General features: G+C 46.6%; 1 protein-coding gene and 1 long non-coding RNA gene across 4 annotated transcripts in view; both read left to right on the plus strand.

Annotated features, from left to right (window-relative positions):
* The window catches only part of GSE1 (Gse1 coiled-coil protein), a 391,224-nt gene that overhangs the window by 135,581 nt on the left and 230,401 nt on the right, over nucleotides 1-25,242 (plus strand). The window lies entirely within an intron of this gene.
* LOC132592333 (uncharacterized) overlaps nucleotides 1-25,242 on the plus strand; it is a 120,504-nt gene continuing 95,262 nt past the window's right edge. The window contains exon 1 of the long non-coding RNA XR_009557793.1: nucleotides 1-25,242. This exon is cut by the window's right edge and continues 93,979 nt beyond it. This is a non-coding gene — a long non-coding RNA (uncharacterized LOC132592333).

Genomic DNA, 25,242 nt, shown 5'->3' on the forward strand with positions numbered 1-25,242 from the left:
GGGATGGTGAAGTAGTGGATTTCTTGCACCACCAGGGTGTTGGACACTAGATAACCTTTCCTTGCAGCTCTGATTCTGTGAAATGCTTCTGAATTTGCAGCTTAATATCTAAGAAAGGGGTAAATTCTGTTAAGTACACCTTACACATGTAAAGTAGTTCAGGAGTATACTTCTAAAGTTGAGACAATGATGCTGGGAGAGTGTGTGTGTTAAAGAGTTTGTTTTGATTCCTGTACCCGCTCCCCTCTTTAAAAACCAAAGCATTTCTAAGGCGGTTTACAATGTAAGCAATAAAACTAATTCAAAAGGAACATCATAAAGTACTTCAGCATATAAAAAGTTTTAAAACGGAACCTAAGAGCCAGCATAGAGACAATAAGACTTAATTATAAAAAGAACAAACGAGCAAAATTCACAGCATGTTTCAAAACAGCAAGAGAAGGAATTGGTGCCATTGCATGGGCAATCCGGGCAGCACAATTTATAACCTACCAAGCCTAATGGATATCACCAACCATGTGCCATGGTCTGTCAGTTGCTGGGCAACATCCTTGTTGTGTGGTCTTGGGTCAGCTGCACAACCAGGGAGAGTGCTATGATACTCAGGTCCTGCCTGTGACCTTCCCTTTGGGGCATCTGGTGGCCACGGATAGAATAGAATGCTGAACCAGATAGGCCTCTGATAGAGCGGCAAGGTTGTAAACTGGAATGGGACCATTTGATGATACAGTATTGCAGCAGTGTATTGTCATCTGCACTGGCTTCTAGACCATGACAGCTTGGGGCCAGAAGGATTCTGAAGTATCACCCTTGAAACCATCCTCAGTGGTTCTTTTCCTTTGCCTCTCACCCCCAAATGAGATGCAGAGGTGGTTACCAGGAAGGGGATCTTTTCAGTGGTGACACCCAGCTTGTGCAATGCTCTTCCCAAAGAGGCTTGCCAGGAGCCTCCTTTGTACTGTTTTCAGTGCTAAGTGAATACCTTCTTTTATTCTACCAGGCCTTTTAAATCCATTGATTTTTATTCTTTGCTGCTGGAGTTTTTATGCTGTTTTACATTTGCCCCCCCCCCTTGTGAGTTTATAACTGCTTGCTAAATGTTTTTATTGTTGTTGTTGTAAAGCCACGCAGAGAACTTTGTTACTGGGTGGCATTTGAATAAATAAATAAAACCGGCTTCTAATGGGAAAGGACAAAGACTGAGGCAGAAAGGGAGAATCTCCAGCCTCCCTTACAATGGGACTTGTTTGGAAGCAGCATTGGAGCTATTAGCTTCCTCGCTTCCTCTTGTTTCTGATCGCTTTGAAGTGCACGCTGTCTCTGTTTTCACTGGCTTGCCTGGGAGAGATAATTAGAAGGGCCAGGACTTAATTATTTGGTCCTTTCAACCTCCGCTCCATTTTATAACTTATCTAAGTCAAATAGAGGTGATTGCTACAGAAAGGAGCTCTGCTGATAGAGCTTGGCTCTGGAGATCAACCTGGTGACTCCTGAGTACTTAGAGCAGCTCCAAATCTAGTGGGATGAGACTGGGAATCCAGACAGCTTTGCTTGTGGCTGGGTGACTTCAGATAGATAGATAGATAGATAGATAGATAGATAGATAGATAGATAGATTCCCCTTGGTTCCCCTTCCAGTGCAACAGAGAGTTATGTTTACTGTTGTCTAAAACTGATGGTATCTCTGCAACTGTGGAGCTGGTTGGGAGTGAAGTTTGGGTCATTGTGCTCCAGATATGCATAATGTTGAAGGCCTTGTATCATGATTTGTTCTTGCTTTCAAGGTTATCTTATCCAGCTTCTCTGCATTTCACCCTGGCTGTTGAAACACACCTCTTTGGTACTGCCAGTCCTGGGTCAGGCTTTCTTCTCCCACCACTGCCATGCCCCCACATCTGCAATACTGAGGCATGGCCTTACCTTTGCAGATCTGGCCTTCACATTCCTGAGAAACCCGGTGGTATCCTCCCTTAGCTCAGTGTTCTTTGAGGTAGCATAAAAAAGAATTTAAAAAGCAATCAAATCTCTTGTAAAGAGCTCACCCAGCCTCTATGCAAAATGCTTCATGGCCAGGTATAGACAAAAAGGTGTTTAAAACAAATGAAAACATTTTGGAAATAGAGAGAGAGAGCGCAATGGGGATTATACGGTGTGTGTTCTTATCAATAGTCTTTATCAATAGCTACCTACCAGTAATCTAAATTATTTCAGTCACTATTAACTTTTCTGTGTATGCACCTGACATGTTGCTCCTTGCCATTCTGCTCAGTAATGTGGAACATAGAAGCCTACATGATTCCACACCATCCTAAGTTGGTCCATAAAAGCAGGGATGGGGATGAATAGATGACTCTACAGATAGATGCCAGTGAACTATCCCTCCCATCACCATTGGCCATAATGACTGTGGCCTGATGGGAGTTGGAGTCCAACTATACCTGAAGAGTTTCCCATCCCTGCATAAAAATGCCTAAATTGATCCTTAAAAGACACTGCTTTTAACCTGATGTGTTTTTTCCTGTTGTATGGCATTTAGGAAGTGCCAGTCAGTTGTTAATGTCACTTGCTCCATGCTTTCCTGTTTCTCTTTTCATTCTTGCTGAAGGGTTTGGTTGGTGAAGTTGTTCATGGCAGCTTCCATTGCTATGTCCTGGATCAAATTTGAAAGCACTGCCTGTGACTCAGCAAGGAGATGTAACAGTGTTGACCTTGGGGACAGCAGAACTTGATGCCACAGTGCCTCTAACACTCCTGTCTTGCAATTCCTTGGGCAGAGAGAAACACCTTGGCATATCACCTGTGCCAGCAGCAGAGGCAGAGCCCAGGCAGTACACATTAGCAAGGGAACATTGTGTGTCTGCAAAGGTTAAAGGAACTGGCACTAGTAGTTATAGTGTTAAGGACCTCTGGCATCCTCAGTGCCTTTTCTGTGTAAAGCAAGGGCCTGAAGTTCACAGCTTGCCAGTTTTAAATGTGTTTGTGTGTGTGTGTGTGAGAGAGAGAGAGAGTGCACAAACGTCTGAAGGAAAATGAAATTATATGTAACTTTGTATTAATGTAACATTTTAATATGTAACTGTATTTTTGTAATACAGTGGTGCCTCACTTAACGAATGCCCTGCTTAACGAAATTTCCGCTTAATGAAAGGATTTTTCGAGCGGAGGTTGCCTCGCTAGACGAATGCGTTTTATGAAAAATTCGTCTAGCGAATCGCGGTTTCCCATAGGAATGCATTGAAATTCAATTAATGCGTTCCTATGGGCAAAAAAAAAAAAATCGAAAAAAATTCAATGCATTCCTATGGGATTCGCTAGACAAATTTTTCGCTATAAGAAAAGACCCGTGGAACGAATTAATTTCGTCTAGCGAGGCACCACTGTACTTGTTTGTTGTCTGCTGTTGCTTCAGTTTTTTGTATACCTACTGCTTAGAGATATTTTTAATACATTAAGTGCTATCAAAATTAAATAATCATAAATCATATTAAAAAATGGCCTGCTCCACTGTACAAAAGCGTTTACATACACAGAGCCATTTTTAAAATGATTTTTAAAATTACTGCTCAATCTAATGTGTCTTCTAGGCAGTTGACCATTTCAAATCACTAAACACAGAGGTAGGGAAGTTGTGGCCCTCCAGATGCTGTTGGACTCCCACTCTCATCAGCCCCAGCCAGCAGGACCAATAATAAGGAATGAGGACAGTTGCATAGGGAAGCCCTGTATAGGGAAGTTTTAAATGTTGGATGTTTTATTATGCTTTTATATTCATTGGAAGCCGCCCACAGTAGCTGGGGCAACCCAGTCAGATGGGTGGGGTGTTGTTGTTGTTGTTGTTGTTCCAACTATTCCCCCTCCCCGTAAAGAAAACCCTCCTATGCTAACATATCACATTACACAGAGGCAAGTCCAGGTATCCAGGTAGTCCACAGTATGGGAGCTGCAGCCAGCTATGGTTCCCTGGCAAAAGTACCTGTCTGAATTGTGCATTTGCCAACACAGTATCATTGCATTCACACATTACCTTTTGTAGGAGGGTGATGAATGCCGGGAAAAGCCAGTAATATGAAGCGGCCCACAGAGACATGCAGAACATGCCCTCCTTTGTTGTGTGCACATGTGTGGTTATGTCAATCGTGCCTTGATACCAGGTTGATTGGGACTGGTTCAGACCCATTCCAGGGATGCCTCTGCTGCTGGAAATCAGAGAACCAGGAACCTTCTTCCCCTTCCATCTTTCCCAGGTTTGTTTATTTTATTTATATACCTCTTGATTGAAAACAGCAACAATCACAAACAACAAAAAGAGTGAAAGGGAAAAAATAAGCAAAATAAACTATTTAAAACATTAAAACAAGTAATAAACTAAGAACTGATTAAAGCACGTCAGCATTCTGCATATCTAGGTAGTACCCGTCATCTTTCCCTGGGGACTAAGCCTGGCAGGTACAGCTTGTGGCAGATGAGGCTAAGATTAGGCCAAACCAATGATGGCATCAGAGCGTGGCATCTTTGGCGAACAGGTATAACTTAGAGTACCTGCTTTGTAAGCAAAAGGTCCCAGGTTCAACTTAAGTCACCTCCCAGTAGGACTGGAAATGTCTCCAGGAGGGGTGCAGGGTATATGGGGCACAAGGGGCTTCAGCCTCCTCAATATTTTGAGGCATGGGGTGGAGCCCCCCAATACTGAGGGGGCCACCATCACCTGCTGCCTCTGGGCAAGTGATGGGATTTTCACCCTCTGCCCTCCCCCCTCCAATGATCGCCTGAGTGTCCTGGCAGGTGTGGCCCATGTGATGTCATGCACGCACATCAGACCCCCCCCCCCCATGTGGAGCCCAACTTAGCACACCTGGTCTCTCTGAAACCCTGGAGAGCTGCTGCCAGTCAGTGTAGACAGTAGCAAGTTAGATGGACCCTTTATAAGCAGCTTCTCCTGTTCCTAATGATGGGGCCAAATTAATAGATGGTATATGTGAATTGGAAAGTGGTTTGGGCAGGATGGGCTGACGTTTTCCAACCCTTAATAATAACAATAAATTTATTTATATATCTCTTAAAATATATTGTTTAAAAAGAAACAGTTGGGGTGGGCAGAGATAAAGGAATAAAAGGTCCTTATGTACGAGTGTTCTTGTGGGTTTTCAGAAAGGCTGCAAGAACCTGGCTCCCCTTGGGAATAGAACTCACCATCTTTTAGTTCCCAGGGTACAGCTGCCTGCCACTTGGGCGTCATAAAAGGCTTGAGAACCTTCCCTATGTTTGTTTGTTGCATCAGGGATTTCTCAGGCCCTGATTGGCTCACAGCCCAGCCTTTTAATTGGCTGGGAGCCCTATATAAGCTTCATGTGCAAGGCCAGCTTCAGGCCTGGGCATTCTGTCTGCAGTCTGCTGCCAGCGAATAGGGGCTTCTCTTGTTCTTCTTTTGTCCAGGACGGCTTGATCCTTCTCCAGTGTACACTTGCCAGTTCCTGCTATATGCTGCTTCTCAGATACCCCTGTCCCTTGCCTTTGCCAGTTAACTGCCTAGCCCCTGAAATCAACCCGATGAGGTATCTAGCTGGCACAATCCAGCTGCCAGGTTCAACCTCCACACCCTTTCCCTCCATCTGTCCTTTAAGAGATTATACCAGCACAATCTCCTCAGATGCAACCAAACAAACCAACTTCCCACCTAAAGTAGCTATAAACCGCACAAGTTATTTTTTATTGTAACCTGGTGATAACTCTGGTGTGCACATCATCTCACATCTTATATGAGATAAGGCAATCTTACAGATAAACTGGTCAGAAGTTGTTAAGGGCTGCCGTATATATTCCAATAGAACTTGGCCCAGTAGCAAATTGGCAGCCCATGCAGATCACTGAACACAGGTGTTACATATATGCTGATAAGGTTTCACTCCTGTCAGCTATCCTCCTGCAGCATTAATAATAATAATAATTTATTATTTATACCCCGCCCATCTGGCCGGGTTCCCCCAGCCACTCTGGGCGGCTTCCAACAAAACAGAAATTCTAAAATACAGAAATCCATCAAACATTAAAATACAGAAATCCATCAAACATTAAAAGCTTCCCTAAACAGGGCTGCCTTGAGATGCCTTCTAAAGGTCTGGTAATTGTTGTTCTCTTTGACCTCTAGTGGGAGGGCATTCCACAGGGTGCATTCTGCACTAACTGCAGCTTCAGGATCAAGAGCAAGGGAAACCCCACATAAGAGTGCATTGCAGTAATCCATTATTGAAGTAAACAACGTATAAAGTACTGTGGCTAAGCTTCCCCAGTCCAGGAATGGTTGTTGCTGTTGTACCAGTTGCTGTTGGTAAAATACACTTTGTATAAGGCAGCTTCCTGTGTTTCTTGTTTCTGAGGCTGTTTGTGTATGTGTGCATGCTCTCACACAGGGGTCATGTATGTGGGGTTGGGCAGGCCAAGCTATTATGTCACCATGTAACTGTAAGTGTATTAGCATTGGGATGTGTGAAAGAGAGAAGGGGCAGGCTGTGAATTCATGTGGGCATTTACTTCTGCCACTGTATGTGTGTGGCCGCTTCTTCCCTAAGCTGTGTGTGTGCGCACGCACGCGCATGCTGGCTCTAAGGCAGACAGAATTGCAGTGGAGACAGTGGCTTTGGCAAGAGGCCAAGAATCTGCTGTCTCTTGTGTAGGTGGAGGCGAAGGAGGCTGGGCTGTGACATGCAGCTCCGAGGAAAGACCGTTTTATCGCTTCCTGACATACCAAGGCCCTTGCAAGGTTACAGGTTGTGGGGAGCCAGAAGGAGGAAGAGTGTGTGCTGTGCTCAGGAGGAGGAACAGAGTAGTTCCTTTCCAGGCACAGCAGTCCTGGGAATTTTATTTATTTGGGTTTTTTTTGTAGCCCTAGGAGGCTGAGGGCGGGGAGGGGAGTGAAGATCCAGAGCCAAGATTGTGTTAGCCAGCAAACTTGATAGGAGTTCTAACTTGCAGAGTGTTTGGCACCACAGTCCGTTCCCCCTACCCCTGTTAAACTGGCTTGGAATTATGCCTGCTTTGCAGATGGAAGAACAGAGGCAGAGGCAGAGAGATTTTTGATTGAGACCATTCAGTAAGTCCATGGCTAAGCTAGGGCTTCCACCCAGATCCTCTGTGGGTTTGATTCTAGCAGTTGTGTTTTTTTGGGGGGGTTGTGCTCCTTCGCATTGTCATCTCCAGACATGGGGGCTGTTTGCCAAAATGGTGATTAAGTTGCATGGCTCTTGATGACTCAGTGGTCCCTGTTGTCTCCTTGCATTTCATTCTGAGTTTCGGAAGTAAGGCTTGATCCAGTTGGCACCCCCAGCATAGGTCCACAGCTGATGGTGGAAACAGCAGCCCTCCTCCAGAAAATGTAAGGTTTGGGCCACAATGGCTGGCTACAAACCCTTCCTTCATAATTGACATGTCATCACCAATTAAAGCTTTTGTGAATGGGTACTGTGTTGATGCTGCTGTTAAAGTTATTTACTACTGCTACTACTACTGCTGCTGCTACTACTGATATAACCTACTGTACCTATTTACCATTACAGCTGTGTATATTGTGGAATTAAATAAAACTATACAGTAATAAGCTTTTCTTATATACAGTTGAGGTTTGCAGTGAATAGTAATAAATTGCCATTTTTGCATTTCTTGGCTATTTTGCCCCACACTTTGTGTTCCCCGCACAGAGGAACAAAGGAAGGTGCCATATACCCAAGTCAGACCCTTGTTCCATCTAGCTCAGCACTGTCTACACCAGGCTTCCTCAACCTCGGCCCTCCAGATGTTTTTGGCCTACAACTCCCATGATCCCTAGCTAAGCAGACCTTTCTGCTTGAGTACCCAGGTCTCTGGAGGTTGCTTCCTTGCAGCAGCTCCCAAGTCATTCCTCTGACGCAAAAGCCTCCTGTTCAGCTGGCTCTGTATTGGTAGGACACAGGATCTCTCCCCCCCCCCAATTTCCCTGCTTTCTCTCACCCCCCTCCCAGGAGCTGTTCCCTTCCCAGAGCTGTGGGAGGCAATGTCTCTCTAACTCCCAATCTGCGCTCTCTGTTCTCTGGCTCTGAAGCTGGATGGTAGCCCAGAAACAGGGGAAGGGAGAGGAGGCTGTGTTGTTAATCCCTCAATGGCCAGAAGATGGGTTTCCCACCTCCTCACCATTCCCCCCAGCCCCCACCCCACCCTTCTGACTATGTGTTAATGGGAGCCCAAGAGCCCCTCTGGCTGAGTCTGTTTTCAGAGATAGCAAGGAAGAAGGAAAAGGATATGACTGAGGAAAACAGGAATGGGACTGAAATAGAAGGCCTGCATTTCAGGTGGCAAGGGGGCTTAGGATCCAACAACATTTGGATATAACCTGTGACGAGGGTCCCCAATCCCTGCTGTAAGGCAGGATCGCCTTCTGTCCCTCACCCCCTATATTCCCACGCTTATCAGAGCTTGCATGATTGAAGCTATGGAGAGTTGTATCTCTTTCCAGAAGACATAAGTGGGAGGCAGCTTGGGTAAGTGAACCAAGCTCCATGCTGAATAAGGAGGTCGGGGGAGGGGGGTGGGGGGGTCTGAAGGCACACTGCGCCATAACCGTGCTGACGCGAAGCAGGTCTGGGTAGTGCTTGGATAGGACTACTTGGAAACCACCCTATATACTCTAACTTGGGTTCCATGGTGGAGGATATAAATTGAATAAATCAATGAATCAGTCAGTCAACCCTCTTTCAGGATTGGTTGCTGTTCTGAGCTGGGAGGAGATTCCTTCCCAACCCCAAAAAAGAAAGGCCCCCTTGCTCAGGGAGAAGAGTAGATGCTTTGCATGCAGAAGGTCCCAGATTTGGTTCCCTTGCCTGTCCAGTTCAAAAGCCTCCCACCTGCAAGGCCGGATGAAAACGTATTGTCTCTGTCGGTTTGTCAGTTCTCTGAGCAAGGGTGGGTAGGTGGAGATACACTGAGGAAATGTAACTGGACATTACTTCACAGTTCACCTGCACTGATCGCAGTCCGTGCCCTGGAAGGAGCCTAACAGAAATGGACCATATCTTAGGCCTTGCACATCCAAGAGGGGTGCACAGTTCCACCCTGTCTTCTTTGTCTTTTGTCTTTGCATCCAAAGATATATTTTTTTTCCTTTGAGAGTGTGCGTGTGAAAAGAAGAGGAAATTTAACCTGTTTGGGAGTTCTGCTTGAGAAGTATTTTGTGACCTGTTGTAACCACAGGAGCAACCTCAAAGCAACACATCCCCTTGGTGGCTGTCTGGGTCCAACACCCCACCCATTCCTGCAGAGTATGAAAAGGGCAGTGGCTCAGCCTGTGCTGTAACCTCACCACCACAAGTTTGCCCCTCTCATCCTGCCTCTCTGGTGGCAATGTTGTGGCACTCTTGTGGGTAAAAGAAACCAACATGCCTGGCTGCTTTGGAATCAGTAAGAACAACTGCCTTTTAAGACATCCTCAGAGAAGAGCACTGTGGAGGTGGTAGAGGAAAGTCCCCTCTTTTCTCTTCTTTCCAGCTTAGACTTGGGGCCTCCTTGGCCATAGCTATCTCTCTTCACCTGCTATCTCGGCAGCTTCTCCTGGACCCTTTCTGACATCTTTTCTGTTGCGCACTCTTGATGCTGTTGGAGCAGTTATATGCAATCCCACTATTAATATTGTTTATGCCTGCAAAGGTTTTGGGATGAACATGCTGCTTTGCTTCCAGTCGGTGAATGTTCCGTAGCTTCCTGCTGAAATTTTATAACTTCTCATACTGCATATGTTCTGGGTTTGCTTTGTTGCTGCCCCACACCCTTGTGTTCTGTTTTAGTACAAGAGTATATTTCCAGACAGTAATAATGTAATAACATTGTGGACGCATTGCAGGACAGAATGATGTAGGGGTGGTCGTGGATTTACTTACCACCAGTGCACTGTTATTGGGAAAATGAGCTGTTTCAGAATATTCCCTCAAAAGATCTCAAGTCTGTGTTGACCACTGCACCACAAATGCCCCCTCCCACCCATGTTATCCAGAATACCATATTGCAATCCCATGGCGGTTTTCCTTCTGAGAATGCCATTTGACCTGCCATTCACTCTACTAGCTGCTCTCCTGGCACTCACTAGCTTCTCTCCCCCCCCCTGTCTATCCTTTTTGAAGTTCACAATCCATTTAAGTCAAGGGGCGGGGAAGTTATTGCCTCTAAAGCCCCTTTCATTTCACAGTAAATCCTCTTTACTGCTTCGACACAGTCTCTTAGCACTGGTGCGATCCTGCTGCAGGGAGGGGAGGTGTACCTTGGGACTTTACCAGGTTGGAGGCAGGTCAGGATGGGAGAGTTTGTGAGTTTTTTTAGGAAAGGATCACGGATGAGGTGTGTTAAGCAGGGCTTGGAAGGAGGACAAGTCTAACCTCTGTTGGATCCCATGTCCTTTTGCTGTGCTGGTGTGGCTCTGGAAGGTTGGCAGGGCTCTGTGGACAGCCCATGGAGCATCTGAGAGAGGAAGCTCAGGACCCCTTGCCATGTTGAGATTCCAGATGTGCAGTCCTTGGATGGCAATACTTTTCTTGTGGCTGATCAAAGGCGAGAGAGGCTGGTTCTTAATTTAAATGTTTTTCTTTTTAAAAAGACTGTTTAGTCTGAGTTTCAGAAGACTACAACTGTCTCTGGGATTGCCAGTGAAATTTTGACTGCTAGATGCAAGTTCCGTTTTCACACAGTTTTCACACAATGGAACTTACGGAATTCACTGCAACAAGACATGGTGATGGCTACCAGGTTAAAGGACTTTTTTAAAACAATGCATAAAAGAGGAAGAGGAGATTGTCTCCCAAAGGTTGGTTAAGTCATGATAAACAGGCCTCCAGAGGTAGTTTTTATTTTTCTGATCACAAGATGCTTGAGAAAAGAGCAGTCCCAAATGGAAGGATTTTAAACAACTCCAAGAAGATATTCTGAATCTACATTATGTTTCCTTCTGTTGAATGGCACTACCATTGGTTGTCTACACTGAGTGGCAGTGATTCTCCAGGATCTCTGACAGAGGTCTTTCTTTTTCAGCCAGGAGATGATCCTTTTTACCTGGAGATGCTGGGGGCTCCACTACTAAACTATGGGCCCCTCTGATGTACACATCAACAGGTTTCTAGAGAAGGGAATCCCCTAGTTGTGGGGTGGTTCCCGTGTTTGTGTGTGTGTGTGTGTGTGTGTGTGTGTTTGGCTAGATGAGAGAAATTCATGTTTTACTTATGACTCAGACCTGGTGCGCATTTAACACTTGCTGTGGGGAGTCTGCTGACTACAGTCTCTGTGGGATGAATGCTCCATGTTATGGTGGTAATGCATAGGGGTGCCTGCCCTGAATCATTTCCACACCTTAACTTTAAATCACTCTTAATACTGCTTTAAAAGTCATGGCTGTAGTTTGCTAAGGGAGCTGCCCTTCACTCAACAGTACCTAGCACTGCTAACAAACTTCAATTCCCAGGAATCCTTTGTGGGTAAGCCATGACTATTAAAGTGGCATAGGAGTGCTTTGTGGCCACCACCCTGATGCAATACCCAGCAGTGGTTGCCAGGTATATCAAGCAGGGGCATGGGGACTCTTTATGCAGTGACATTGGTTTATGTTATGAGCTGCTGCCTATGTTACAACCAAAACACGAATCGCTTGCCACAGGGCTGCAGCTATGGTTGACAGCAAGTGTAGCTTGTGCACCAGCTATAATGTGGATAAGAGAAAGAGGAAAGCGCCTTGGGGCCTGTTGCTGCAAGATCCCAGCACATCCTTTGAGCTTGGGTCTGGAGGTTATTGGCATATGTACGCCATCCCCTCTAGCATGCTTCAGCAAGAGGTAGCTGTCCTTACCCCAGCAGATCTCTCACTCTGCACAGGACTACTGCAGCGTGTGTGCCTGGTCTAGAAAGCCATTCAGTGCTACTTGGGAAGGTTGGAGGGGGAAGGACTAGATGCAAAGATGTGCTACCTGATGCATGAGCCTCTTCCTCTTCCACCCTTGGCTTCCTCGTCTTCTGCACACTGAAAGCTGTCTTATCCCCTGTTAAGACTAGGTCCATCTGACCAGTTTTGCCTTCTCTGACTGGCAGCAACTCTGCAGGGTCTTGGACAGTGCCCCCCATGCTATCTGGCCCTTTTAACTTAAGATGCCCGGAATTGAACCTGAGAGCTCCTGCCTGCAAAGTGGGTGCCCAGTCTAGCAAAATGAAGAAACATACAGTAAATAACAGAATAATCCCAATCACCTTGGAAGGACCTCCCACTCTCTGAAAGGGAGGTCAGAGGGTTTCCTGATGAGCGCTGAAATCTCTTGCATCATGGCCAAACTTCCCATAGTGTTCTGGGGGTGGCAGATCAGGGGAAGTTTATAACTGGAGATGTCAGGGACTGTCCCATGGACTTTCTGCATACAAAACATTTGCTCTGTGCAGCATTTGCTTTGTTAACTCCCTGACAAATTTCTGTACTACTCAAGTCAGCATCTTGGGTCTTAGAAAAGATTGTTAGGTTGTTTTAATATTTGTTTAAAATATTTGTAGCCCTGTTTTTAGGGTCTACAACTATACCTGCTTTATGGAGTTCTTTAATATGGGAGTACCTGTAATTGTGTGGCAGGCATATTCCCAGTGAGTCCACATGGTAAAGCAGGGATTTGAATCTGGTCTTCCCCTGTTCATACTTGGATCTTTTGACATGCTTAGAGAGAAGTGCCACAGAGATAAGCTAAAGTCTGGATGCTTTTGAACTGCCTTGTGTTGGGGAGTTCCTCTGTTTGGCAGCTTCAACTCCATTCTTAAGTGAGCAGAAAGGGTTCCTTTGACATTGCTCCTCCAGTTCATTGGTTTGGGTTGGAGTTCCATTCTCCCTCCATTCCATATACACTCTTCTTTCCTAATTTTCAAACCCCCAAGACTGACAGCTTGATTTGGTTTTGCCAGGGCCGCTTAGTAACAGGATTTTGGTCTGTCATCTGATCCATTGTGGAGTTCTGGATTTTTCTTTGCTTTTCTATTTAGCAAAGGGGTTGAGTTCATTCAGCCTCCCAGCTGGTCCCTGAAATCAAAAGGAAATGACCAGTCCTGACCCAGAACATTGGGGACTGGACTGGAGCTCCTGTGCTATTGTTAAACATTCAACCTACAACAAGCTGCTTTCTCTTGTGGCCCTTTCTGCTGTCTCTGTCTCCTTTGCCCTTCTCCTTCCCCGTGTTCTTATCTCTTTTTCAAGTCCTGTGACCTTGTATGGGCACAATCTTTCTTTTTTATTTGTCTGTGCCTTTGCAGCTGCGCACACAGCTCTCTTGCTAATCTCCCAAGCACACCCCTCCCTGTCCCTCCTTCATTTCTAGCTTTCCAAGACTCTGGCTCCCTTCATAATGGCCCCAGCAGTGGATCCAAAAAAACAAGCAAGCAAGAGGCAGGTCTTCTGGATGAGTGATTTTTGAACTTGTTTTCTCTGCCATCTGATAGAATCATAGAGTTGTAGAGTTGGAAGGTACCCCAAGGGTCATCCAGTCCAACCCCCTGCAGTGCAGGAATCTCAACTAAAGCATCCAAAACAGATGGCCATCAAGCCTCTGCTTAAAAACTTCCAATGAAGGAAAGTCCACAACCTCCTGAGGAAGTCAAGAGTCTTGATGTTGGTCTCAAGCTGAGTCCCATGAGGACGAGCAACTTTGGTGTTTCTTCTATAAAAGCAGAGGCATTCATGCTTTTAAGAATATGTACCTCAAACTGTGCTGTTCTTCTGTATTGCTTGCATCTAGTGCATTGCTTTCATTCATGCCACAGTTGTGTGAGAGAAGTTGCTATTTTCAGTTTACAGGTGGAGAACAGACAGGCAGGGCATGACAATACCTGGGCCCAGCTTTGGGCTCCACAGGTTCTCATTCTGGACTCTTGCTGTTTCCCCTCCATTGTGATTCAAACCCCCAAACTAAGGTCACATCTACATCATACCCTTAAAGCACGTGGCTTTCCCCAAAGAATCCTGGAAGCTATAATTCCCAGCATTCTTAACAAACTGCAGTTCCCAGGGTTCTTTTTTTTGGGGGGGAGGAGCCATGTGCTTTATAATGTATGTTGTAGATGTGACAAGGCATCACTGTTGTCTTGTATTGTGGTTTAATAGTACCTGTTGTTGTTTGTCAATTTTACTTGTCACCTATTAGTGTAAATTTGACGAACAACAACAGAAAGTCTCTTGGCAATTTACAAACACAGTAAAAACAACCACCACCAAGCTTAACAATAAAACAACTTTAATATGTAGCACAGAAACAGTAATAAACATGATGATCATATTTTCTCTATTGCCTGTGAGAAGAGGTATATCTTAACATTGAGCCCAAAGGATGTTACTGTCAGCACCAGGCAGGCCTTGCTTGGGAGAGCATTCCATAGATGGGAAGAGGTCATTGCTGAAAAGGCCCTGTCCCTTTTTTCCACCTTTCAAATCTCTCATAGTGATGCCATTTGGAGCAGGCTCTTAGATGATAAACCCCCAGGGTCTGGGTATGCTCAAGTCAGGCATTCTCCTAGTTCAGATCTGGGAAACGTCTGACCTCCAGATGTTGCTGGACTACAACTCCCATCATCCCTGACTATTGGCTGTGCTGCCTGCAGCTGATGGGAGTTGGACTCCAACAATGTCTGGAGGTCCACAAGTGTTCTCCACCTGTACATTAACTATTGGAGTTCTGAGCCATACATGGCTCTGTAGGTTAAAACCAGCACTTGGATAGCTCTCCTTTCTCTTTGGGTTTTACTTTTCAGTGGAGGAAGTTGCTGTATCTCTGTGCAAACTGCTACTTTACACCTGCCTTTGGGCGCTAAAGATTTAATTGCATGCTCTCTCCCTCCCCCCTTCTATAAATTTGATTTCTTTTCTCTGGAGCAGGCAATATTTAAATATTAATGCTTGCCTCTAATTGCTCTGTGAGAAGAACTGTGGATTCAAGGGGAGTAGTCCTTGGTGGGGGTGGGGGTGAAGGGAGCGGCTGACATGCCAGTTAATTTTGTTTTTTCAGGGGCTGTTTGTGGAAGAGTAATGTTTGTATATTTCTAGTAGCATTTGCACAGCCCTAAGGAGAGGGGAGGACTGGTGCAGGTCTCGATGTGTGGAAACACCCACAGCCCCCAAAGAGCAAATGGGTATGAGCTAGATCTGCTCTGGGGGAGGTGTGTGCATGTGCAGGCATACTCCTCTTTCACTATCTCTGGCTATTGTTCTCCAGGGAACACCATAAACCTATCAAGGCTTCTTCATGTGTGCAGAGGGGGTGGGGGTGGGGTCTTACTCCATGGACCTGTTTACTCACTTTGTTAACCTCCATGGAGAAGCACCTCTTGCACTCTTCAGCCTCTGACTTATTTAGCCAGGTTGGGCTGTGTGTGTGTGTGTGTGTGTGTGTGTGTGTGTGTGTGTGTGTGAACTGTTAATATTGTAAGTATTCCCAGTTTTATTTAATGTTTTTCACAATTATTTACATGGATTACTTGAATATTTGTACATCCTGAATAGTTACAATCGATTGGTGGTGGTGGGAACGCCATTAATGCTTCTATCTGGGATATGGTTTTATTATTGTTGTTGGTATTATTCAGGTTTCTAGCCCCTAAAGTCTGTGGGAGGTGAGGTTGGTGGATGGGGTGGGGACTTTCTTCTGGCCCTCCTGTGTGGCGAGTTTGCTATGTGATCATTCTGCTTGCTGAGTGATTTCTGGCATTTTAATTATTTTTAAATTTTTATTGTAACATAATGACCATTACTAATGACCCATTTGGCATTTTATTGTAGTGCATTGTGTACTTTGTTTTAACATGCCATTCACCTCTTTGTAACTCTTAGAAGGGAATAGGGGCTCCCTAACAACTCTCATTATCTTTAACAAGCTACAGTTCCCAAGATTCTTTGGGGGAAGCCATGCCTGTTTAAAGTGGTACGATACTGCTTGAAATGTGTAGCACAGAGATGAGCCATGTTTTTTAAAAAATTAAAAATTAAAATGTTAAGTTCTAAAATTTGTTTTTGTTCTTCTTTATATATGTTGGTGGTGAGAGGACAGAAACTTGCATCCTCTGATACTGAATTTTGCACCTTGCTCTGCACCCATGGAAAACTGTAGAAGCCTCCACCACCCTCAAACAAAACAGGGAATGGGTTGAATGGCTGTGGGCTGCACACACAAAAATAGAAGAAAAGAAAAGAAAAACCTCCATTGCCTTTCATTCCAGCCTGCAGCCTGCACTTTATGTTGGCTGGCTTTGTGCAGGTAGCAGAGGGTTAATTCATGCTCCCCTGCCCCCTGCCCTCCCACTTTTGTTATGGCCAGGCTGGCTGGCGGCTTCCTCTTAATAAAGTAAACTCTGCCGTGTCTGTCACCTGCTCCAGGCGGTGGCGGCAGTTGCTCCTGCTCCTGCTCCTGCTCTGTAGTTGTGCCAAGTGGCAGACAGGCAACTTTGTGCTTGCTTGCAAGGTTGGTGGCGGATGCTCTTAACTCCCTCCCTCCTTTCCTGCTTGGAACAGTTGGCCTGGGGCAGCATGACCTTAGCAGGTGTTTCTCGGGGAGCGAGCCTTGGAGCCTGTTGCCACACGTCAGGCAGCAGCAGTGAGACGCTTTCTGACTTGCGCACTCTCTCTGACTTGCAGGAATCCAGCAGCACAGCGCTTTGCCCACCCCCAGCAACATGTGTGTGTGTGTGTGTGTGTGTGTGTGTGTGTCCCTCCTCTGTGCCAAGGTGGCACGAAGCCCAGCCTGGTGTGGCAAGGCCAGAACCAGCAGCCAGGCTCTTGCTCTTGGCTTCCTGCCATTTTGATATCATACCAGAGAATGCTGGGCTGTGAATCTGTTATCTGCAAGGGCAGGACCAGATCCAATGCTTGAACCTCAATCTCTAGCTTTTAGGGCAGAGCCCTGCTTGTCGCTGCATGTGTGTGAGAGAGGTCCTCTCCACCCCAACACCATCCTCTGATGCCAGTGTCAAGCTTGCGGGTATCTTGAGTTAACTAGATGCCTCAGGTTTTTCCCAACACGTTAAGAACATAAGAAGAGCCTTCTGGATCGCACCACAGTGACCCATCAAGTGCAGTAATCTGTTCCCACAGTGGCCAACCAGATGCCTGTGAGAAACCAGTAAGCAGGATTCAAACACAAGAGCACTCTCTCCTCCTGTGGTTTCCAGCAACTGGTATTCCAAAGCATTGCTGCCTCCAACTGGTGGGAGAGCATATCCACTGTGACCAGAAGCCATCAGTATCCCTTTCCTCCATGAATGTGTCTATGAGTTCCATAGCTGAACTATGCACTGCATGAGGTACTTTCTTTTATCTGTCCTGAATCTTCCACGTTGCATAGGATCAGGAGATAACTCACTTACGCTTGTTTGCTTGCATAAGGCCCCCAAAGTTCCTTGTTTATTCTGACCCCTTTAACAAGGCTGCCATTCTGTAATCCAGTTAACACTAACCCATTTTTACATTATGTGGATTTGTGTGTAACACAATGACATAGTAGAGCTTTAAAACGGTCATGTAAATTTTTATGCTTCTTAGCGACCTAGTACAAACTTAACATGCTAGATCCAAGTTTTCCCCCCAAGATGGTTGTTATAAATTGTTTCTTTTATTGTACCAACCTCCCCCTTCCAGAATGGTTTCTCCGGGACCCACTGGCGCTCTGGGTAACAGCTACTTACGCTGAAGCTTTGAGCCTCTTGCCTGGTTTGAGGCAGTGTTGAGTTGGATATGGTCAGAGCATCTCCTGGCTTATGGCAAGATTTCCACATGCTTGCTTATTGAATGAGGGTGGGTGGGTACTTATCCCCCCGCCCCGACTGGGAAGAGACAAGCAAGCCTTGCTTCCTAGCTTGCATTGACCTTGAGGTGTGGTTCTAGAGAGTGCTATGGATAGGCTTGAGCTAGCGAGGCAACTCTCTGCAAGCCCAGCAATGCTAGTTGGGGCTAACTGGGAGCAGTTAACCTGTCCCCCTTTGTTTGGAACCTGTTGAGGCCAGGCAGGCTTTTCTTGCTCCCAAAGGCTGCTGTGCAAGGTGGCTAAATTCTGTCACAAGAGTGAAATTGGCATGATGGCTTTGACTGTTCACCAGGCTTAAAAGGAGGGCAGCTCCACTCTGTGGCTTTTGACTCTATGCCCAAGGGAATTGGCTGGCATAAGGTTTTCTTTGAAGCGACTCTCAAGCTGCAGGATTTGTGTGTACATATCCTGCCTGGCAGGTGCTTTTCTGAGAGCTTAGGGGAAGGGTTTGGGGGTTGCCTTTCAGAAGCAGACGAAAAAAGCTGAAGGGAGAAGGAGACACTGTGTCTGGGTTGTACCAGGCAAACAGGCTCTGCACATAGAAATCTATCATGTCAGGGAGAAGAGTAAGCCTGAGCCATCTTCTCTGACTTGCTAGGGTGTTTCTTTTTTATGTGCTCACTTGAACTCCTACGGTACCTGCGTAGCTGCCAAGTTTTCCCTTTTCTCGCAAGGAAGCCTATTCAGCATAAGGGAATTTCCCTTAAAAAAAGGGAGAACTTGGCAGCTATGTACCTGTAGGCTGAAACAATACTGCCCAGAAACATTGGCTCTGCCAACTCATTCATTCATTCATTCATTCATTCATTCATTCATTCATTCATTCTGACTTTCCTCCCAAAGGAACTCTGGTTGTCAAATGTTAAAATGATACAATTTTAAAATAAAAGCATATGATTTTTAAAATCATGTAAAAAATATTAAGAACATTGTGAAAGATTTTTAAAATAGCTACATTCTCTCACGGTGGCTAATTTCAAGGTTGCCATGGCCAGTAATCTTTTAGCCATCAGATGACCTGAGCAAACAGGAATGCTTTTAAACTCCTCCTGAAATTCAGTAATGAGGAAGATAGCCACACCTCACCAGGGAAGGCTTCCAACAAAAAGGGAACCACCACCAAGAAGGCCCTGTCAGGGGGGTCAACAGCAATTGAACAACACCCAGAGGAAGCTCCGCCAACAGGCCTGAGTGACCACTAGGCTGATCACTGAAGGCATATATTCAAGATTGGTGTGGGGTTGTTTCTTGTTTCTCTTAACCACCCATTCTCTCATTGGGTTGCTCAAAGTTGCACTTTTCTCCCTTGTAAGTGCATGTTTTTGGAAACTGGGTATTCAAAATTGTGTGGTGGTAATTAGGTAAAAGTAAAGATATCCCTGACCATTAGGTCCAGTCGCAGAAGACTCTGTGGTTGCGGCACTCATCTTGCTCTATAGGCCGAGGGAGCCGGCGTTTGTCCGCAGACAGCTTCCTGGTCATGTGGCCAGCATGACTAAGCCGCCACAGCCGCCTCTGGGTGACACTCCTTCCTTCCTCCTGAGGTGGCCGCATGTGGCCAAGAGCCGAGCAGGAAGAAGCGGAGGTGGCGGGGAGGCTGCCTCCACCACCGAGGCCAGTGGCATGGGCTCTGTGCCCCGCAGACCCCTGACCAAGGCAGAGAATGGCAATGAGGTGGTGTGACTGGTGGTGACGGTGTCCTTTCAGGAGGGGGGGTGTTTCGGGAGAGGGAGGGTCTGGCCCCCCACAAGGTCTGAGGGACAGTGGACCGGCCCCCTCCTGAAAAAATTGCTGACCCCTGTGCTAGAGCTTTATAGTGCCTGCTGTGGCTGTAGAGACCAATACAGGTGAGACATGTTTTGTTGTAACTGGGCAGATAACTGTGTCAGGTTGTGTTGCTGCAGATGAACTGCAGGTTGTGCTGCTGCTGCTGCTGCTGCTGCTAGCATTTTATTAATGTCTGTATAGCAGAGCACCCCAAAGGTTAAAATAGGAAGTGATGAGTCAGGAAGGGTGAGCTTTCTTCAGTCTACTTCTTGGAGGTCCTGTTGAGATCGCAAAAGTCCACCTATGCTTCCTATGTGGGACAGGGCTACAGCTAAAGTCAGCCACACTGCTTGTGAACTGAGCCAGGCCTGGCTGTGGATCTGCACTATTTGTTTGTTCTCGTTTGGTGTTTCTTAATGCAAAAGTGGGGCTTCCGCAAACATGCAGGACTGATGGATGGCCAGTCTTGTGTTCTTTATAGCCTACAAAGCTGTTGCAATAATTACCCACTGAGTGGGCTTGGAGGGGAGAATTGGCGTGGGATTTGGCAGATGACATTGTGGTCCCACCTGGGTCTTAATTTTCTGAGCTGGGTTTTGTTATTGCCATATAACAAGTTGACAGCCCTGGGGTCAAGCTGCAGATTCATAACTTGGCCGCAAGACATTTCGGAACAATAAAGGTGTCTGGCGTGTGATCAGGTCGTTTTTTATCCTAGGCCTTTCTCCAACCTTTCTTCCCTCCCCCCACTCCCCCCCCCCCACTCTAGATCTGGATTTACTGCAGGGAGAATATTTTAACATGCCCTGAAGCTAGATGCCAATGCTGAAAACACACACACACACTTTCTGTCTCTTTCTCTCACTCTCTTCTCCCCCCTCTCCGCTTATCTGTCCCTCCTCTCCCTGCTCAGCCCCTGAGCTGAAATGTTTACCTCCCAACTCCTCTGACAGTCCAAGCCGTCTTGTGAAGCAGGGGTTATTGAACTGCGAATGTTATGACATTACATTCTTGTGTCTGTGCTTTCAAGATGTGCGACGCACCCAGAATGATAAGCAAGCTCTTGCTGACTTTAAGGCTGCCTTTTTCCCTTTTCCCTACCCTCTCCCTTCCTCTCCCTGCTTTATTCCTCCCCTGACTCACATCTACATTCTTCATCCTCCAGGGGGAACTGATAACATTCCCCAGCATTTCAGGTCCCTTTTGCTTCTTGTTTCTTGCCAAAAGCTGGAGAAGCAAAGCAGCAGGTCAGGGAGGAAAAAGAGTTCAGAAGCAAAATATCTCACCATGCAGGCTTGAAAGCTGGCGGGTCTCAGATCCTGTGCCTGTGGTTTTCTTTACTGACTCTTAAAGGAGAAAGTCTTCCTCACTTTTTTTTGGTCTCAGTTTTCCTGTCTTCATAATGGGATTATTCGGGTTCAGCTGGTTATGGTTTGGGAAGCCGAATAATAACCTGTTGTTTAAATGAGGCTGAGTGTATTGTATGTTGCCAAAGGGCCCAGGAAGCAGTAGTGTAGTCCAAGAAATTATTCCCCAGCATTCTCTGCCGTGTGTGATGTTTGCAAGGGAGGCAAGGCAGCATATTTGGACACTCTGTGCAGTTCTCATCTAAGTGCTCTTTCCAATGGTTGGAGAAGATGTAGCGCTCCTAGAGATGCGAAGATCTGGAAAAAATGGGGGCTGTTGGTGTTGGGGTTTTTCCCCTGACGTTCTCCCCCCCCCCCATTCCCCTGAGCCATCACATCTCTGGCCTTTCCTGGTGCGATTGGACTACAACTCCCATCATTAATGCTTTTGAATACCAGTTGCTGGAAATCCCAGGAAAGGAAAGTGCTCTTGTGCACAAATCCTGCTTGTAAGTTTCCTACTAGGGCAGCTGTTGGCCACTGTGAGAAGAAGATGCTGGACTAAATGGGCCATTGGCCTGATGCAGCAGCAGGCATTTTTTATTTTCTTATCCCTGGCCATTGGGAATGCTAGCTGCTGGGATTTGGAGCCTCACAGCATCTGTATGCTCACAATATTGCTGTTGCCTGTAGTAACTTTATATATTATGTAGCTTATAAAAGTTGTTTTCATGTTACCTTTTATTGGCATCTCTCTGATTGTGGAAGGATGAAAGAGTAGGAGCCCCCCCCCCCCGATGTTGTTGGTTTCTTTGTTGTTAGTAAGTATCTCTAGTTGCAGAGATCAAGGCTTCTGTCTCTTCACTTCCTGTGCCTCCCCTTAGTGCTTCCCCATTGTGGGTGCACACCTGACAGAGATTGGTGTGAGCTATGTATTCTGCCCTAGCTAGGCTTCCTGTGTTGAATGCAGAGGTTTTGTGCTTTTGACACCTTTTTAAAAATATTTCTGAGGCTTGCGGCTTTTGAATATCTTTTCTACCCACAGGGCACAGGTTGGCTAACTGGTTGTGGCGCCTTCTTTTTGGGTGGCTTTGGACAGTCACTGTCTTTCTATGGTACCTCCCAGTGTGATGAGGATAAAATGGAGCAGGGAAGAAGTATGTACGCCACCTTGAGCTCTTTGGATAAAAGATGGGATATTAATGTAATAATAATGCCCCAGGAAATCTATCTGATTAAGAATGGTCAAAAGGTTGGAGCAGCTCCCCTGAGATGAAATATTACATCATTTGGGGCTTTCAAGTTCAGAAAAAATGCAAGTAAAATTATGCATGGTGTGGATAAAGGGAGGTTTTCTCTTCTTCCTCTTTCATGATACTAGAAGTTGGGGACATCCATTGAACTGAATGTTGGAAGATTCAGGATAGACAAAAGAAAGTACTTATTCAGACCCCACCCCACCCCCTAACCCCCACCCCGGTGAGAAATAAAGACACAGTGACACAGGGTATTTGAGTTAATGGGTAGAATAAGGCCACAACTTTATTGGTTAGAGCAAGTGAGAGGTATTGCCTTAGGCATTGGACTCTCTAGCAAGCATGACTCCACCCTGCTCAACGGGGGGGGGGGGGTTGTATCAGGTTAACACCCCAAGGAAGGAGCCTGTTGATGCAAATACAACTGAAAGCTCCCCCTGGTGTCACCGGGGTCGTGCCATGGCCCTAGCCACCAGCAGGGCGTCGGACAGGATCCACGACCGCTGGATCCCTTAAGGGGATACCCCTGTAAGAGGTGGGTTGGATGATGGCCACAACCAGTCCTCGAACACACCAGACAACTCCATATTCCAATGCCTAACCGCCAAATACTGAAAGAAGTTGTGATGAATTGCTACGAGGTAGGTGAAAAAACCAAGAGGCCGGTGCCAATTAGCCAATTGGATAAAAAACTCCTACCAGGCCCCTTTGGGCAACCAAAGGCGACCAACCGAAGTCCATAGCAAGGTCAAAGCAGACACCCTAAGGGAAGACCTAAAGGGAGGGTGGGCGGGAGATCCATTGAGGGGCAGCAGCAGAAGGGGCGATCCGGAGGCTGCCACGCTCTTTTCAAACAGGTAAACCCCGCCCACGAGCTGGCCCTATTGACCAGCCAAGGGCCTGAGCACGGCAGCAGGTATAGGTGGAGCAGGGGGCTGAACACGCCCCCCTGCTCGGTGCGTAGAGAGGGTACCGCCCGCAAAGTCCCCCCTCCCTGAAGAGGAGGGATCTTACTAGTAGGATATTCACTCCCCCAGGAGGCAGTGATGGCCACCAACTTGGATAGCTTTAAAAGAAGATTAGACAAATGCATGGCAGATAGGGCTGTCATTGGCTACTAGTCATGGCATGCTACTTTCTCCTTCCACTGTCAGAGGCACTGTACCTTTGAATACCAGTTAGGGGGTTGCACTTGGGACCTGCTGATGAGATTCCCAGAGGCATATGGTTGGCCACTGTGAGGACAGGATGTTGGACTAGATGGGCCCTTGGCCTGACCCAACAGAGTCCTAATTTGTCAAATAATTTTCTGGTCCTAGGAAAATGATTAGTCAAGGAGGGGCCAGTCAACTATGCCTCCACTAGAGGGCAGCAGCATGCTTAGCTGTAGGTAAGTTAAGTGAGATGCCTTTGAGATGCAAATGACTCCAAATCACCAAGGTTCTTTTGTGTAGGATTTAACCTTTTGAATTTGCCAGCTGTGGTGGCATTTTTGTGATGGGGCAGGAGGAGGTGTCACCTCCATATTTGATACACAGTTCATCTAATATTCTGTGGGGAGGGAGCACAAGTGAAGGGGAACATACATGTGCATGCTTCCTGCATGAGTTGGGTGTGAGGCAATATGGAGCCTGGGGTGGGAGGTGTTGCAAGGAAACTGGCCAATTTGTTATAAAGGTAAAGGGACCCCTGACCATTAGGTCCAGTCATGACCGACTCTGGGGTTGCGCGCTCATCTCGCATTATTGGCCGAGGGAGCCGGCGTACAGCTTCCAGGTCATGTGGCCAGCATGACAAAGCCACTTCTGGCGAACCAGAGCAGCGCGCATAAACGTCGTTTACCTTCCCGCTGTAGCGGTTCCTATTTATCTACTTGCATTTTGATGTGCTTTCGAACTGCTAGGTTGGCTGGAGCTGGGATCAAGCAACGGGAGCTCACCCCGTCACAGGGATTCGAACCGCCGACCTTCTGATCAGCAAGCCCTAGGCTCAGTGGTTTAACCACAGCGCCACCTGGGTCCCTGGGGATATGGAGCCTGGGGTGGGAGGTGTTGCAAGGAAACTGGCCAATTTGTTATACAAAGCCAGAAATGATCACCAAGAGTAGGTGGATGTGCCGGGAAGGCCCCCTCCCCCACAATTTTTGCTATGTTCCCTCTATTTTTGTCATGTTGGAGATGACAAACGAATTAAATTGCTTCATAAATGTAGGCTTGCTCTGACTTGTACTGGATCCCTTTTTGACCCCCCCTCCTTTTGTTCCTTGATATGATCACCATTTAGACTCTCTTTAAGAGCAGGGAGGTGGATATCGGAGGGAGCCTGCAGAGGATCTTCCCCAATCACATTTGACAAGCCACAGGGCTTGCCTCGATGGTGGCACGCCTTGCAATGCTAACATGAACCATCTGTGTGCATGTGTGTAAAGGGGAAAGTGGAGAAAGAGAGAGGGAAGAGTGCAAGAAAGGAAAACTGGCTGGTGGGGGAAGTGTTGCAGAAAGGGGTGGGCGGAAAAGGATCATAGACCAAGAGGAGAAAGAAAAAAGAGGTCAAGTCCTGGGAAATTAAATGTTCATAAATGTCGGGCCAAGCACTCTGGGAAAGTAGGCCAGAACCATTAAATCTCATTAAAGTTTCATACCTATCAGTGGCACTTCAGGCAGGCCTTGGACATTGCTTTAATTTGATGGGTGTTAAGGGAGAATTATCAAATAATTGTGGCAGCTGGGGACTCGCTTTTATCACATTACGTGGAAAGTACTTGCAGCTTTGTAGCATACATCAAAACTGGCTCCGGCAAGGTGTTATTGTTCTAAGGGTGAGTGGGTTTTCACAGAACCCTTTGCTTCCTCCTCTCCTCTCCCTCACCCTGACTGAACACTCACAGGTTTGGCTGGAGTGCAAGTCTATTCTGGCAGTTGTGGGGGTTGTTGCTTGCTGTTCACCCAGAGCTGAGTTTAAAGGTGAACAACTGATGGGAAGGAGTGAGCAGTAGAGGCTGGTTCATGATTAGGTCAAATGGAGCAATACCCCACCATCTTCAGCCCTGCTCTCAGCCAG

This window comes from Zootoca vivipara, chromosome 6 (assembly GCF_963506605.1).
Source record: "Zootoca vivipara chromosome 6, rZooViv1.1, whole genome shotgun sequence".
NCBI classification, from domain to species: domain Eukaryota; kingdom Metazoa; phylum Chordata; class Lepidosauria; order Squamata; family Lacertidae; genus Zootoca; species Zootoca vivipara.